The 14,701-nt window shown below is 30.8% G+C and overlaps 1 protein-coding gene across 5 annotated transcripts in view; it reads left to right on the plus strand.

Annotated features, from left to right (window-relative positions):
- Positions 1–7,773: 7,773 nt before the first annotated feature.
- Positions 7,774–14,701, plus strand: part of LOC114127242 (protein turtle) — a 108,027-nt gene continuing 101,099 nt past the window's right edge. For all 5 annotated transcript variants that reach the window (XM_050199887.1, XM_050199905.1, XM_050199896.1 and 2 more), the window contains exon 1: positions 7,774–8,237. The gene's annotated coding sequence lies outside the window, so the exon portion shown is untranslated. The remainder of the gene's footprint in view (positions 8,238–14,701) is intronic.

Raw genomic sequence — 14,701 nt, forward strand, 5'->3', positions numbered from 1 at the left:
GGAGACTTTTTAACTCAGTACCTATATGATAAATATCTTCAATAATAGATTATATAAATATATAAATAGATGCGTAGTTTATTTTACAATTAATAAAATTTGACTAAGAAAAAAACCTAGTTACGTTTTAAAAAGCCAATCATGTTTCACGAACAATTTTTTTTAGCTTTATTTTTTTAATCACAAAATAATGTAATTTGAATTATGATTATATTTTATATTTATAAGCATGTGTATTCATTGAAATCTATAAATCTAAGGTCACGGATAAAAATTGTAAACTTAAATTATAAAATATGTAATGCGACTTTAGTAATTATAATAATGAGCATTATAAAATATGTGTATATTATATTCGCATCGATTTGGACGTGTAGGTACATATGGGAGCTGGGTTACCACACGGGAGTACCGGATGAGTGCTGCTGCATAACCACAACTCTAAATAAAGATTAGTTAATAATTAAAAACAAACAAAAGTAATTAGACATCGTTTACTCGACTATTAAATAATACTGTTTTGAGAAACTACATTTTATACGATAAACAAATAGTAATATCCATTGGCGTTTCCGATATTAACGTTTTCAGAATTTTTTAATTCGAACGCGGATGTAACTTTGTAACCAACAACTACGTTATTATTGTTAATGTACTATTTCTTAGAACCTCGAATTGATATTGTAGTCACACGTCACGTAAAAATAAATTTGTGACTTGAACATCTGATAATATCAATAAGTCTGTGACCGTATATGGTTGCATCTGTCATACCTAATAATATAGTCCCTATCGTTTATGGAGTTTATCTCGAACAAACGTTTCGATATTAAATGATAATAATGTCATCATGTACTATCATATTATACCAACTGTGTTATAATAATATATTATAATAACTTAAAAATAAAACTTACGAAAACAAATTTGAGGCTTTTATAGTAGAAAAAATGTCCATCCCTATCGCATATTTGTTATGTACCTATATCACTGATTATTCTTAAGATTTAAAACTTATAATATGTAGTATCATTAGACAGAAACAAAAAATATAAATTGGTTAAAAATATTAAATACAATGAGATAAAATTTAATTTGTTATTGTATTTAAAGAAAATTAATTATGTAATACATATATATATATATATATGTATGTATACATATTTTATAAATCCCTAATCTATTGAGAAAATATTTTTTAAAAAGGCAAAAATAATTGTTGATAATTTGATCATACAAAAATAGTTATAAAATACTTTCAAAATTACATTTTCTAAAACGTTCAACAATAGTTGAAATTTGCATTACATTATATGAAAATAAAAATAAATAAATATATATTAGTTAATTAGGTTTTTTTTATTTATTTACCAGTTTACTTCTTGGAGGATTTTTTTAAATAGCTGTATCCAAATAATAAAGTACAAATTAAATAAAAACTTTTATTTTTATCCGGCCATATGATTTGAGAGAGATCTTTAAAATCAGCAATTTACCTACTATAGTAGATACTATTCAACTATCTACATGCCCGGGAGTCCTAAAATATTAAACTATTACGGAATTATATATTTGATAGTATAAGTATATTTATGTATAACGTGTAAACATAATATGCACGACGGTGCAGTGTACACGCATACTTGTATAATATTGCAATAATATTTCAAACTTTAAAACTTATTAAATTTATTTAAATTAAAAAATAAAAATAAAATGTTATTTTCGTAAACTATATTTAATTTGAATATAGTATAATATGAAATGAAACATTTTGGAATGTTTTCTTATATTATGACATTATACAATTACATTAAATTTTACACTACACATTGATAAATCAATATAAATATTTATCAGTCTGATATATAGTATTAGAACTGTTAATGAAGATATACTGCGAAACAAATGATCAATAAATTGTATGTTGACGATATATTAAACTTGAAAAGATAGATATAATTAATATTATTGGGGCCAACAATCATCAGCCGCTAAGAATTCATAGCGTTCATAAAAAAACACAAGTTATTCTGTATTTAAGGATCTGTGGACGTCGCCCAAAATGGTAAAATTAGATAAAATATATACATGAAAAAAAATACTGTCAATAATGCATTTTTTATTATCATAGGAGTCACTTATACAATATACCTCATAAGTAGTAGTTGTTAAATCTATGACAATACCTATTTTTGAATGTTATTATTAATATTATATTAATATGTATATATTGTAAAAGAAAAATAACAACAGCTTTATTAATATACATATTATATATAGTACTGTAAAATTAATATTACAAGTTTTCTATAATCATTTAATATAGAAGTCCGAAATTAAGTTTGATCAAAATTACAATCTCTTAAAAATCAAACTTGTGACAAATGACAATTTATTACGGCCGTGCAGTTTAATCTGCGTGGGTTATAAATTTTGAAATGGTTAGTTTCACTTAATTTTACGTTTGTAGTAAATTTATTATAAAATAGTTCAAATTAAAATGCTATATAATTTATAAAAGTTTATGTATAGAAATAATAATATTTAATATTCGTTATAAATATTTTATTTTAAATTTTATTAGTCAAGTTAATCAAAGACACATATACTTACTTCTTTGGTACCTATTGGCTATTGGTATATAATTGCGTTACAATATCGACTTTTATTAACTGATAGACATAAATATAAACATTAACTGTACCAAAAATAATATTATATTTTCGGTGGGTGATCATTTTATATTAGTTTTCTTCACTTTAATATTTACAACATATCAATATTTTACCTCACTCATTATCGTAACCGTAGCTCGTAAATATACAACGTAGATAATTCGAAATCATGAAATTATTATTTTATTTAAGTAAAATGAAAATGTAACGAGTCAATCGTCAAGTTTGAAAAAATACGATAACTATATATTATTCGCAATAGACATGCGACATTATCCTAAGCCTTATTAGTCATTATTGTCTATTTGATTTTCATGTATATACTTTTTGTAAAAAATGTAAGGTTTAAGTTAAGCTTTTCATAAAATAAAATAATATGACAAAGTACTCTAAATGTTTTTTAATTGTGGTAAGAAAAGCTTATGTGGAATGTTTCAAGCTTTATTTCTAACATATCATACATAAATAAAAAAAAACTAAAAAAAATGAATATTTAACTTATGTGAAAATTCAAAGTTTCTACAGTTGTTAGTTTTTAAATTAAATAAAAAAACACAACATCGATTAGGTACAGCAGTTATTCAAAATTTCCGTATTTCTTATTTATTTATTTTTTTTTTTATTTTGTGAGATTATTTTGAATAACATTGAAGAAATTTTAATTTTGACCCATCTAAAGTACCAGTTTCATCCGAATTTCAATTAAAAATCACCCTTGAATATGAAGATCGAAGCATATTTCTAGAATAACAAGTATTTTTAAACACAAACAAACTTACTATTTACCAATGCTGGTAATGCATATGATTGTTGTTATATATACACTTTGAATACCAAAGTATTTTTATAAACTATAATAGAATTGTATATACATTTAATGTATTAATACATGATATATGCACTCAATAACTATGAATCATAATACTATTTCGTTTATATTATCCATTTTTATCTTTCTGATAGAAATTATAAACACTTACTAAAATTAAATTCTTAATATAGAATACTTTTTGTTTATCAGATAAAAAATAAACACATATATTATATGGATAATGATGAATCGTCTATCATTGAAATAAATTATATTTTATCTATGAAAAATGAAAATCATATGTAAAAAAATAGTTCTTAAGATAAAAATATCTTCAAGTCTCTAAAATTAATACTTCATTTTTTTTTCTTTAAGTCACATGTTATTTATTAAACATCAACAATCAATTACTCAAGTACAATAATTTTATAATTTTACTTCAAAGTTAAAATTATTATTGATTTATTTGAAGATATTTAACTTTTTACACTTTTAAGTTAAAAGTTTTTATTTTAACTCATAAAATTGTATATTTAACGTTCAGAAGAATCTGTCTTATTCTGCTTTTTCTAGTATTGGAGTAAATTTTTAATTTACATATTATTAAACTGAAAGTTAAAATCTAAAGTATCTAAAGCTTCACGTAAGTTTTTTGATATTTTAATTTTGAAGTAATTTACAATTTTAAAATGATTTGATTGTGTGAGATCATATAAAATATTCTTACATTTAAATGTAATAATAAGTTAATTTACTTTAATATTGAAAAAAAGCAAAGTATATTATAACCACTCTACTGTACTGCAGTAGGTGTTGATAATGTACCTAATGTACCTCATAATTCATAAAGTCTCTTTACATCTGAGATATTATATGAATATTACAACTTCAAAATAAAGAAATCGGTTTCATATAAAAATTCACGCATTTTTTTTCAATTATTAAAAAATTACTAGAAAGTTTCCACAAAAAAATATATTGAAGCTGAAAATCTAAGTATTTTACTGCTCCAAAAAATGATATTAGATAAAAAAAAAATTTCGTTGTACAATCAAAATCAATACTTTCATAGCTCCGCTCAGTGTTAAAAATAACACCGTAAAACGTTGAAGGTTGAATGCAAAACTTGCTATTAAAATTGTTTAATTTAAGATTTTGTTGATTTTTTTTAATGTAAGTTGATCAGTAAAATAGCATGTACTATAATATGATTTTTGTTTATACAGAATATAATTTATGTTTTTAAATTTAATTATAATACGATATATAATATACACTATCAGCTGTATAATATATGGCTAGATTTCTAGTTGTATTATAGTCTATTTTATATGATATGATATGCAATGCAATTTGTAACTATGATTGTATGATAATGATGATAATTCTTAATTATTTAATGTGATAACAATAATGATATTTTCAATGGATCATTTTTTTCGTAGAGTAAAAAATTTAACCATACTGTTAAATCTGAGCTTGGGAAAATAATATTTTATAAGATAAACATAAAATAACGTTGCTATATAGAAACTATATAATAATATATTTATATTATGTATTGTATTCTGTATAAAATAAGTAAAATAGTAATAACGATAAAAAATTTATCGGCACATGATTGACGACCATATAAAACATTTTGAAATTATTGTCACAATTTCATTATATTTACATAGTATATACCATATACACATAATACGTATAATAATACTAAAAATATTATTAGATGTTAGAGTATAGGACTAATGAAAGGAAAGCCTACGGAGGTTTTACATGGGAAATTTTAACAATCTGATTCTAAAATAGTTTTACAAACAATAAAAATACTGAATAAAAAAAATAAATAAATGCTAAAATACTAGCAATTAATGTTCAAAATTAAAAATCTGTATCGCTTAATGAATAGTATTAATTAAACAATATACCATAGTTAATATTAAAAACGTATAAGTCCTGCAACAATATCCATGTACCCATGAAAAGTATAAATATTGTAATTAAATCAGTTATCAGTCATTTAAAATACCCGGTTTGTTCCAAAACCCAAACTTTCGGAAAATGAAAATAACATATTCTATAGCGTTTCTCTTAACCCTTACAATTTACACTGCTATTAAATACTACATAGTATATTTATTTTAATGATGGAAAAGTCGGTATTCTCTTAAAATTTTTAATTCTACAAATTATGAAGAACCCAAAAACTGATAGAATGTGATTTATTTCTTTTTGAATAAGTCAGGTTTCCCAAACAACTGGTTAATTTATAAATAAAAGAGTCATACGTCTAATTATATTTTCTAATTGATGTACAAAATAGTAAAAACATTTCCCCTGGCACTATTTACCAGATCGTGATCCAACTCTGAAAGTGCGACTCTATTTTAATGGATAAACATTTTTAGACTAAAAATACACTAGCTTAACCGTACAAATTAGTTGGTGTTTAATTTAATTGATTATTGTTCATCTAAAAGCTTTACATTTGAAGTTGCACGCAGATAATAATAATAATATACGAGGGTGTTTATTTAGGCCTGCATGTGGTAATGATAATCTTTATTTTGAAATGGGTGTGTTTCAGATTCGTATTTATATATATATATATATATATATATACATAATACATATTGCAAACGTTAAACAGACAAATGAGAAAAGGAATTATTTCTAAACTTAGACACGTACTACGCATATTATACTGCATAGTGTATATTATATGTATACCATATACAGACACCACGCACTATACTACTGTTTTACATGTTAACGGACATAACATTTATATCGGGATCGTAAAAATAACGAATAAATTTTAGTACGGTGTGGCAGTAAACGCGTTTTTTCCTCAAAGTCTGCAGAAAACGCACGCACAGACATATAATGTGTATATATATATATATCCATAACAGTACAGTAAAAACAAATGCGATAGGATTTGTCGTCGTGGTTATTGTGGAGGCCACTTTTTTCCGTTTTGATAAAATCGCTACATATTGTTTTTGGCGAATCGATTTGTGTCTCAAAACCGTTTAAGATTGTTGTCGAAATCGTTTAAATGATTCAGCAGACCGGACGATAATATTGCAGTCATCATTTTATTATATTTTATATAATTTTGTATTATTTATACCATTACAAAATGAATCGGATGAAGTGGATCCGACAACAACGTGTACAAATCATAAGTACACAATACGTTTGTCTCGAGTCCATCATCATGACATTATTGGTATACACGAGCAATATTATCATGGTTGAGGGGGTGTATCAGGTTTTAATTTAATCACGGCGTCTGTAGTCTGCGGGGGCTGAAAACAATGTTAAAATTTTAAAGAAATACATTTTCCCAAAAATATATTTTATATAGTGATATGCATACTAATGGTTTTTTGTTTAAAGTTGATACCATAAAATGTCGATGGAAGATCTATCTTCCGTAAAGGGGTGTGGACTGTGGACTTTCTAGGTTGGATTTATACATTTTGGAGCATAGGGTAAGATCGTTCCTCGAAACTACTTTTACACATCCAACTGAATTGTGAATCGTCGTACACTGTGACATCAATTATTATGATCGATACACTCTATTTGTGTCTACCTGTATTGAGCAGAATTAATATATATATGTATTATATGTATATAACTTATATTTTCAGAAACATAATCAACGATAAGCGTGTATTGTTTACACTGTTATATTCATACGTTTTATGTCACGTGAAAATTCAATTATTTTTTATTTGTCAACTAAATAAAAAAATTTAAGTGTATGCATATAAAAATAACGTTTTTGTATTTCAGGCCACAACCTGGGAGGAACCTCCGGAGGTTACACCGTAGCACTTGATTCTTGATAGCTAAAATAGGATACTAATGGTTGGGAGAAAAACATAAAAAAAAAGGCTCACCTGACACGAATACACTCAAACACACACACATACACATACGTCTGTACAGTCATACAGGTATAATATAATATTAATAACAATTATTAATATTATTTTATTGCATTGTCGTTATTGTGACATTATCTCGATAGGCGGCGGCCGACAGTTTATGCAGCCACGCACGCCGCAGAAAATCTCGTTGTTCAGCAGCAGCAGCCGAAAACTATATTATTATACTATGTATAGAGGAAAGGAAAAAACGGTGGCGGCAACGGCGGAAAACACGATCCCGCCCGGGGTCAGAAAATCGATGGTCGGTCGGCGTCGGTTCAGATCGCCGGCAGTGGCCGACGCCCGAACGCCGCCGCCGCGCACCGGGGATCCTTTCGACCGGAATTCCACGCACACACCAGCACGCACGTTCATTCCGACCGGTCGCTGTATAGTCTCCGTCGTCGTCGCTGCCGAGTTTCCGACGCCGTTATTATTGTTAGGAAATATTGTGTTTTCGTATACGATTTGTCAGTTTTCCGACGAGTTTCCCCAGTGCCTTTGCCGCCGATACGCCATATTATCGTTGTTGGATTTTTGCCGGTTGAAGCGAATCCCATACCCCCTGTATGTTCCTCGTCTATTTACGATAAGAATCATTAATATAAAATATTAATTATACTATATAATAATATTATATTGGTACGTTTGTGTTTGTGTGCTTATTTGTGTGTGTGTTCGCGTTGCTGTGAAGTTTTTTTTTTGAAAAGCTATGACGAGTGCCGAAAACGTCGCAGAGTGCACCACTAGAGGATTACGCTGGTAATATCGCTCCGGAAAGAGATATCACAACCTACACTACAGGTGAGTGTCGTTTTCAAAATGTAACATTGCCGTCATTCGGAATGATATTCAGTTATAGGGTCCGTTTAGAGGGTCCCGGATAGCCGGATTTATAATATAGGTACCTGTGTAAACCCAACAGCCCTTGTAACTATTACGCATGTTGTATAATATACTATAATACGTCGATGTGTAGATGTATTTGAATTATTATGTTATTGTGTAATTTATTATGACCGCGCTTTTAAAATGTTTAGTAATAAACAATTGTGTGATATTGTTATACTTAAATAAGGATAGGTACATTTAGAGGACTGGTTAGGGAAGGTAAAAAAATATGTGAATAGAAATCATTATGATATTGGCCGCTAATTTTCGTTCTTTATTGTCAAATAAAAATAAAAAATAGTTTAAAAATAACAATTCAAAGCGCCGCACCCTAACCGTTTTTAGGGTCTGTTCAAACACCATAACATAACAAGGCGATAATGGGTTTTTTGCCGAAGAAAATGGGCAGTCATCGAGCGCTCACGTATCCCCTCACCGTATCCTATTATGATAATAATAAATAATCGACGGTACTGTGAAGTAAGTGATTTTTTTTCGACGTCAACAAATACTGAATGATTTTTCATTGTTCATAAATCGCATACCTGAACCCCTAAATTGAACAGAGCTGTGTCGTCGAGTGTGTAGTTGCGAACGAGTACGGAATTCTGTATAACTATAACTGAACAATCAAGAAATTTGGATCCGAAGGAAAACTCTTGCAAACACAACATTTGAAAATATTATAATATATATTATTATACAAACAATATTGATCGACATAGATAATATTTTTATTTTCGCCATCTACCTGAATATTTGCCGACACAACTGGCCTGACCCGTCGACATAAGGGTCTTTTGAATTCAACTCTCTCTCTACCTTTTCTCTTTTCATCGCCACATCATAAGGTACACAATCAAAACACATTTTTGGAATCGGCAGAGTGCGTGTGTAATTTCATATTACTTCATGCACCATGCACCATAATCGTGTTATAATAACACTATTTCAAATATTTCCAAAATCAAAATATGTCCGATACTGTATGACGAGGTCATGTCTACATTATAATATAATTTATTCTAGAGGATAATCCCAGCCTTATCGTGTTACTACATTATAGATTATACAATAAGCTAAGGTTTCGTACGTTATTGAAATCGAATAACCTATAACTTAATATTTCATGTTCATTTATTTATTAAATTGTACAGGTATTATAGGTATAATAATATTTGTATTTCATCTAACTTTACCTATTTTTTATTAATCGAAAAATCAATAATTAAAAATCTTAGAGTCATTCAAGAAACATTTATAAAAGTCTAACAAAAGGTTTCCCTTTTGAAAATCCTTAATGATATTACAATAATAATACGGAATCGCTATACCTGTGTTATATTATGATATCATAGGTACTACAAGAACATTTATAATAAGTTTTCGTCGTTTTCGGGTACCTGTACGCTGTACTTCGCCCATACACTGCCATCATTCTTTAAGAAAATAATATAACATTGAAGTCGCAGCCGCCAATGATGAAGAAATGATATTAAACGTTTTTAGCTCGCTTGAGTTCACACGATGACAGATTTTTTTCTCACTACAGCCCATATAAATGCTAAACACGTTTTTACGGAGTTTCGAAATTGTGACAAGTATTAAGTTCGAACGCATCGTAGAATATAATATGTAGGAAGAGAAGATGACACAATGTTGATATTGTGTATACGGCTATGTGTAGCACACGTCCTCTTGTCGCCTCGCATCTTGCAAAATATATATTTCTTCACAAAAAAAAAAGTATGCCTATAGTCTATACATGCGATAGACTTCATTCCGACGGCGGCCTGAATCCGAACAATAGATGCTTGTTCTACCTCGTTTATACGATTTATAAAATAAAATAATGACAATAATATATAATAATAGATTGTAAACACACTATTATCATTTTTAATTGTGCGTGTTGTTTTATTATAAATAAAGCCATGCGTGTGTTGGTAAATAATGTCTCAATGGCCGTCCGTTGACACGACCTGGGTTCCAATTTCACTCTGGCGTTGACGGGGATTTAGTTAAATTTTTAAAACGTTACTTAATAATTGTTTCCATTCCATTAAGTAGACGTTTTAATTACACAGCTTGGTGCAACAGATGCAAATAACTTCCCTCCGACGATTCACCCGCATTCAGCGATTCAGTCATCAGTCGGGCGCGTCTTTCTCGCCGATGTCGGGACAATTCATTTTCGCTAACGCTATCGCAGTTTACTGTTACGGGAAACAACGATCAACGCGATTACCCGAATGAATATTTCTCGACGAAGTTTTTTATTTTTCTTACCACTATAATTTTTTTTACTTTTCCGTCCATTTTTAATATTTTGGCGATTTTATTCCGTATTAAAAAAAAATCTTAATATCTTATAATAAACTGTCTCAGTATTGGCTTGGTGTTTATGTGTGCGACCATATACTAACGAGATTATCTTAATAATTTCAGACGGCGTGACTTTAAATTGAATTGCTTGCACGTGTATTGTGTGCACTGTATAATGAGTCAGTTGCAGCGATATTAGCATAAATAATAATAATAATAACAAGTTGGGACTGAGAAGCTGTCTGCAGAGACAGAGAGACTGAGCAGAAGGAGTGACAGAGAGATAAATGAATAGAAAAAAATCACGATTCTTTGGTGTGGGTACGAAAGGCTTGAGAAAATGAAAAAATTATATTTTATCACTTAATCTACGGCTAGAGTTTGGCGGACCGGTAGGAACGGGCGGACGGCGAGGGAGAGCCGTAGCGTGCTCCAGCGCACGGATTACTGAACTTAATCAAGAACAAAGCTTTCAACCTGTCACAAAGTTTGAACAAGAGAGATATAAATCCGTCTAAACCCCGGTTTTAGACTAACGAGAGCTAGCTATATACGGCGTGCTCGCGCTAGCCCTCGCGCTCTCGCGTGATGTGTGTGTGTTGTGTGCGCGCGTGTACAGTCTGTGCAGTGCGTGGGCGGTAAGCGAGGCGCGTGCGCGTGTGTGCGCTTTAGCCGCGGAGTATTTTAAATATGTTAATCGTCCGGTACGTGTCAATTATTCGGCCGACAATACACGCATAGCAATTTGTCAAAAGCTTAAGTGCATACGCGCTCGGTCGCATGTGTGTGTGTGTGTGTGTGTGTAGTGCAAGCTCGTAAAGGACGCCGCGGAATGACAACAGCGTGGTCTTGTGTGTGCGTGTATTTATAATATATATACATAGGACCTTTGTCGATATATATGAATGTGTATACATAATATTATGTATAATATACGCACACATTATGTACACACACACACACACAAACGCACCTAATATCGGCTGGGGGCCCCATGCAAATGCCTCGAACAAAAGCACAATATGTATATATATTTACCTGTGTGTGTGTGTGTTCGGCGTGTGAGTGTGTGCGCGCAAGTGGTACAGAGAGTGAGGGCGTTTTACCTGGGTTGTATTATAACTAAAACTGTTGGGACCAGCGTAACGGCTGTTGCCGAGCAACACGCCGCCGCCGCACACCAGAGTTTTGGCATTGATTAGCTTCACCTGCTTTTACCACTCGTGTCTTCCCCCTCCTCCCACTTTACTACCTAAATATCTCGTTCTTGTTCGCTAATCATTTTTCTTTTTACCACGCGTAAGTTTCTACGGTGAAAAACGTTTATATTATGATTATATAATATAATATATAAGCGCACTGTTAATATTAAATACGATACGCGCATAATAAAATAAAAAAAATAATGAAAAAAAGGTTTGAAAACGCGAGCGAAAATCGATTAAATGCATTTTCCGTGTACACGCGCGTAAAATAAAATATGAATTTATACTCGGGCACACGGCGTTCCGAAATCGTCGTAGACTTCGTGTTATCATCGATCGTAGCCTTTTCGGACGATGTGGCACAGGTTCTGTAAATTATATTAATTTCCTTCCTAGGAAAAATATTTTCTTATAAACTTATATTATATTATATTATATTATACGCGCGTGTATTTCGAATGAAATCTTGACGTATTATTATTATTATTATTATTATAACGCCATCCATAAATTTTGTTTAACAGTAATAATTCCACTCTCTTTTAAAATTATTATTATCTAGAAATATGTACACCAGGAGTATTTGTACACGATCAAAATGCAAATTTAAATGTTTTATAAAAGATGACACTTTTTATGTATACACGCCCGAGAGGGAAACAAATGACGCATTTTGAATTCACGGCGTCGTCACGGTTGGAGTGCGGCGCGTCTCTTCGACGATAAGAGGCATTTCTTCATTCCGTCCGTTTTTCATGTTTTATCAAATTTCTAGCGCCAAGGTACAGTTGCAATTTATTAGTAAACATATCGTGCTCTATTTCATTTCTTCTTTTTTCGCTGCAATAGCAGAAAACTTGAATTCACCTCTCTGTTATAAGTTAAGATATTTTAAAATTAAATTTGAATTATTAATTTTTACAATAAATTATATACTGTGTGCATTATTAAGTATAAAAGATACACAATACACAGAGTAAAATATTTATATTCTATTGTAATACAATATTATTTATTATAATATAAATTTATAAAAATAATAATAAAATAATAAAATAGGATAAATAAGATATAATAGGATACAAGATGAAAATTAATTAAGTAAATATATATATATAATAAAAACATATTTGACACAAAGATATTATGTTTGTATCACACAATATTTGCATTTCGATGTGGCTGAAAATTTTTCATGGGTCTCGTTTGTTTGCTATATTATTAAAAAAAATTCATTTGGGTGCCTTATTGTATACACTTAACTAATTCGTATTCGTAGCATAGACAGAACTTAATAATATAATAAACGTCAATTGATCTACACTCCACACAGGTGAATATATATACGTCCAAAAAATCACCCACCCACTTTTACGTAATCAATTCAAATCCTACACTGATAGTTAAAAGCTATTCAATTATCTATAATTTGGAAGTCAGCCGTTTTCGAGCATCAGAAACGTTCTCGTTTATGGGACGACTTCCGACTACGCGTGATCCATTCCTATAGTGAAATATCTAAGAGATTTTGATACATAAGTATAGCAATAAGAGACACGATTTATAATTTTCGAGAACTTAAAAATAGTTTGTACGCGACATGAAAAGTATCGAGGTACACACGTTTAAACGTCTACTGAAATCTCAGCGATGCACAGGAAATGTACCAATAACGAAAACTCAATCGAAAAATAGGAAACAAAAATATCGCATTCGATCCGCGATTATTCGGAATTTTTTTTTATTGTTAAAGCGAAAACCGCATCAATACAGCGCAGCACCGTCGGTGCGAGATGGAATAGCAGAAGGAGGACTGAGGATGTAGAGGAGACGTTTCTCACAGCGATTTCCTCGCCGTCGTGTTATAGGCAGGTACCTACAGAAATGTATGGTAATAATATACCGCGACCGCGGTGTGCGCGTTTCGCGTTCGATCATTGTGATGAATGATGATATATATTATAAATCGCGGGCGCGCAGCGGGCAGACGCAAGACCGGAGAAAACTGTGACTGATCGGCGGCGGGGGAAACGGACGCGGACGTGTGACGGCCGTTTTCCGCGTTTCCCCGAACGGCGGCGTAATATGAAGAGTATTATGCAAGACGACTTCGGCTATTATACACTTATATACGCATTATACTCGGCAGTGGCGACAAAATCTATTCTTTGAAAATCGCTGTGCGTGAGTGTACGCAGCAGTGGCGGCGCCCGACGGTGGTTCCGCGATACCTGTCTCCGCGAATAGGTTCACCGACCTACGGTCTCGCGTCCGGCCGTTATTATTATTGGCATTATAATACTGCGGCAACCGGTGGGTCCGCTGCGGTGGTGCGGTGCTACGTCGTCGTCCTGACCGACCAGGAACGCGGTACTTATAGCCACTGAATCGGAAAAATATATTATTTTTTTTTTTTTTACATAAAAGAGATGGTTGCAGAGAATGTTTTTAGCATATCGTATCCACGCCACAACGATGCACTCCTGACACCGAAAAACCTGAACAAATGAATAAAAGACAAACAGAAAAATCGAAAAAAGTATTACTAATTTATATTGAAACATTACTACTTTTGTACTTAATAATTAAAATTTTTCTATTGCATATTATTTAAATTATAAAGGCATGGACAACCCATTAAAACGTCCATATCAAGTGTAATAACTGATTTCGATTTCAACTATCCAATGTTAAATCAATATACCTTCTATATATAATATTAACTAGTCTACTGCTAAAAAAAAATACAAAAATAAATTCTTTAATCTTTATTAACGAAAAACTGTAGTTATTAACTTAAAAATGTATTGCGCTGTGCATATCATTATCGATACCTTCAATTATTTC

Source organism: Aphis gossypii, chromosome 1 (assembly GCF_020184175.1).
Source record: "Aphis gossypii isolate Hap1 chromosome 1, ASM2018417v2, whole genome shotgun sequence".
In the NCBI taxonomy this organism is placed as follows: Eukaryota; Metazoa; Arthropoda; class Insecta; order Hemiptera; family Aphididae; genus Aphis; species Aphis gossypii.